A 4,613-nucleotide genomic window follows, 5' to 3' on the forward strand; every position below is an offset into this window, starting at 1 on the left:
AATTCCTCCATGAAAATATCCTCCAGCGTAACCCCTTTCCCCAACCCATCCCCCCCAACGCGAAAAAGTCCCCCTGAAAACGTCTGTACATTTCCCAATAGCTATTACTATATATTAAGAATGGTAAAAGTTTGTAAATTGCAGCCCCTCCCCCGGGGGATTAAGTCGTCCACAAATACATAGTTATTAGGTTTTTCGACTTTTCCGAACAAAATGGCTATCTCAAAATTTTGATCCGATGACTTTGGAAAAAAATGAGCATGGGCGGGGTCCTAGGCGCCCTCAAATTTTTTTGGTCACTTAAAAAGGGCATTAGAACTATTAATTTCCGTTGAAATGAGCCCTCTCGCGACATTCTAGGACCACTGGGTCGATACGATCACCCCTGGGAACAGTAAACAAACAAATGAACACGCATCCGTGATCTATCCTCTGGCTAAAAATACAAAATTCAACATTTTTGTAGATATGAGATTAGGATTCTCTGATACGCTGAATCTGATGGTGTGATTTTCGTTAAGATTCTATGACTTTTAGGGAGGTTTCCCCCTATTTTCTAAAATAAGACAAATTTTCTCAGGTTTTTAACTTTTGATGGGTAAGACTAAACTTGATGAAACGTATATATTTAAAATCAGCATAAAATACGATTCTTTTGAAGGCATCTTGAGAAGGGAACATGCTAATAAAAAAAGAAATTCTTATTTAATAATATCCAGAGAATTGTAGTTAACACTTTTTGAATCTGCTAACCCCTCTCCTTCCCCCTGGTGTGCAAATATACAGCCCATATTATGTATTTCCAAATATGTGTTGTTTTTTTCCATCAGTTTCATCAGCGTTTATTCAATTTACGGGCATTAAGTTGAAACAAGAGTGACGCAATGACGTATAGTGTGAGTTGTATATTTTCTCTATTTTTTGTTGTATATTTTGGGGTAAAGCATGATGGAAGCGCCTTAAAAATGTGTTAGTTACAATTTTTCTGCATATTCTGAAGTAAGAATTGTTTTCTTAACATGTTTCCTTCACGAGAACAACCTTGCATCAATATCAAAGTGTGGCTTTTCTATCCAGATCAGATTTTGAATGAGTCTAGTTAACTATGGAGCCAAATTAAGGTTGCTAATGAAATAAGAGGATATGTTTTCTTTCAGATTGTTTAAAAATAATTTAGGATTTAAGCTAATCGATGAGGTGCCCAACGTAATTATATACAGATGGAATGGTTCGAACCATTAGTGGTGGTTCTGGTCTCTCTTGTGCACGAGGCAAAATCTTGATTAGTGCCCTCCCCCTCCCTGTCTCCCAAAAATTTTCAGGCCAAGTTTTAACAAAATTTTCATTTATTTACATCAGAATAAATTTACTTTCAGTCTCCTTGCTTTTCAATGAATGGTGACTATTTGCTTATCAAACAGTTCGTGATTACGAATTTTGTGGTTTTTGCAAATTTAAATAACAATAACATAGGTTTTTTCCAAATTTAAATGTCTAACGCCAAACGTAACCGAAACTTTAAAGAGCGGAATTTTTATAACAATAGTTACATCAAAAGAATTGTATTTTAATGCTGATTTTAAATATATCTGCCATCTGTGGACTAGAGCGATGATGGTGAATTCAAAGTATAATATTAAGCACATTCTCAGACATTGATTCTGCTTTGTGCAAAAATATACAAATATAAAATAAATAAAAACATGTAAAAAATAACTCCACAAAACACTACCTGTAAAAACACTAGAAAACATACATTGCTGAGCTGGAGACTGATTGGACCCCCCTCCCAGCAATTATTAAGCTCATTCCAGACCGAGACGCCGTCTGTAATCTACACATGCGTCTTGATCTGAAGTAAGGTAATGGCCGTTTGTTATTGCTCCCACACCGTCCGCGTGCACATAGACTTTATCCGATATGGCTGACATGGCATTTTCTCGACTTTAAATGTATAATTTTTAAAATTTAAAGAGCGAATGGCCATGACACTCGCTCTTGGAACTAAGTTATTTTCTTCACAGTTCCTATAAACACTCATATCGAAATTTTCCTTTACATAGTGTTAAGGCACCCCTTTCCAGACTTCTTTGATACACAGTACACTTTCGGACCTGCAAGCTCACGATTAGATATCAAGTCGCTCTCCATCTCGAATTTTAAAAATAATGACTCAGTTGGGGCCTGGCGCTTCACTAGCTCCGGGAAATGGACTCGTCCTAGTTGGTGTAGTTCATTCGAGAGCTAATGTGCATACCATTTCCAAATCATCTAATAAGTTCTCTGTTTTAGCTTTTAACAATAATAAATCAGTATCACCATAATAAATTTGAACTTGTCCCTCCCTCGGCCATTGGAGCTTACACACATCGTAATAAGATTCCAAAATGAGTTTTTTTGAAAATTCTAATATGACACTGCCAGTTGCAATGTTTTATCTAATGCTAGGTTTCTGTTTTCCTATGTAAAGGGACCATATTGGAGGCTCTGATCGTGAACGATGTGAAGTTTGGGTGTACAATGGTTCGAGCACAGTTTTTGGGTCGGTTGTAACGTCACAACGACTCCTATTGCGCACACTTTCGTGTATCTTACCGAAGGCTGAATTTAAAATGAGTTTAAAGATTTCTCAACCATCGTTTTGCCTCAAAATCGTTTACTGACAAAGGTGTCAATAAACGTCTTCATATATGGCTTTTGATCGAATCGGAGGGCTCTATGAATCTTTGTAGTCTTGAAATCGTTGGCCAGCATCCACCGCAGAAGAACGTGATGTACAACAATATTTTGTTTTGAATGAAGGTCGACTATATGCTTTTGAAGGTGTCCTGTGCAATTACCCATCCTCTACCAAAGATAAATTATAGGGACTCGGTGAATCCCTAGGCACTGGTCTATTTACACGCGGGAAAACCAAGTGATTTACCGAGTCATGAAGTTCCACTGGTATTTTACCATTACTTTTGAAGAACCATCCTTGTGAACCATTCTTCTCAACAGTGGATATGTCGGGGAAGCTTGGAGCACAAGGTTGTCCAGCGATTTGTAATTCCCACACGGCAAAGAGAAGTGAGACATTGTCGACGAATAAAGGGAGTTCTTATCCAGGAAAACCGCGTTCTATTTTTCACTGGTGCGCTGTCCAATGGGGTTGGTCTCCAGGATACCATCTCCATGGAAATCATACCCTCCCCGCATGGATCTCTCTACAAATAAGTGCTGATTCTCGTCAGTGATCGAACCTAGTTTTTCATCGGTGATTTAGAGAATTAAATCCATTACCAGATGAGGATTTGAAAAATAATATCCCTACTTCCTTGTAAATGTTATCCTTGTTTTTACAGACAATATCCAACAACGTCAATACATTACTTGCCAGGTGTCTTTTACAATAATCCTTCCCCTTGTACACCCTTCCATGCCCCAAACGTTTTTAGCAAATACATTGCTAAAACGTTTGGGATACATTAAAACGATTGTATCGGCAGTGATACATTGACGATCATGAAGTGAATCATAAAATGCTTCGATTGTTGGCAATTTTTCCTCAGGTAGCCTTGAGGTGGAGTTTTAGTACTAATACGGGTATATACCTTTACACGTTAAGAAATCATACATTTCGTCATCTGGAAACTGCTGTTTAAGAGGAGGAAGCTATTAAAATAATCGTATTTCTGTTCTTGATTGAGTTAACTTGATTTGGGGGAAAAACCATAAGAATCTAAAAACAGATTTTATTCAAGTACGAATTATTATTTTCATTTGTTATCCAATTGAATTCCAAGAGCAGCAACTTCTCAGATGATTTGGGTATGAAGTTATAAGAAAAAGAACCATTTACCCATGTACCATCTACAACTTCATCTTTCTGCAAACGTACCATCGCTGGTAATATGAATTTTAAATCATAGTTGGTATTGTGCATGTAAACCGGTAGAAAATGTTCTGCCTGACATTTAAATCACAAGATTTATTTGCTACTCCCCAAAAGCTATCCCTCCCAATTAAATAGGATTAGTGAAGTAAACATGGTTGCGGACTGCCATATCCCCACTACCCTAAACAATTTTTTCTCGTAAGCCCAACACATATCTTTATTTTCAATTACCAACGCATCTTTTGGTGATAGTCATTGGATAATTTGTATTGCACAGCTGAGAAAATGACTTATTAGCTGTTATAATAAGTGCAGCCATAGCTGCACCTACACAATATTCCACACCCAATATTTCAAATACTTCTACCAATTACATTGTATTACTTGAGTCTCTTTGCCTATGAGTAAAAAAGGCCCCAATGGTTTCATGTTCTTTAACACGATTCGAGCTTGATGGATCGCACACATCCATGAGTTTGGCCTCGACATCTAATGCCACCTTATAGCTCTGCAGGAGCTAAGTCTGAAAATTCTTAAACTGCAAGATGACATTGTCACCCGAAACCGTCCCCACGGACTGGTATCCATGACGCTTGCAGTGCCTCAGGTGAAGTTTCAATTTGGTTCGGAATCTAGAGAGACACATTGGGCAATAATAGCATTCAGTTCCTGTCCCTTTCTATTCTTATTTAAAACCTAACTAATACTAGGAATTGGAAAGAAAATTCCATTTGCA

The sequence above is a fragment of the Artemia franciscana genome, chromosome 14 (assembly GCF_032884065.1).
Source record: "Artemia franciscana chromosome 14, ASM3288406v1, whole genome shotgun sequence".
Classification (NCBI taxonomy): Eukaryota; Metazoa; Arthropoda; class Branchiopoda; order Anostraca; family Artemiidae; genus Artemia; species Artemia franciscana.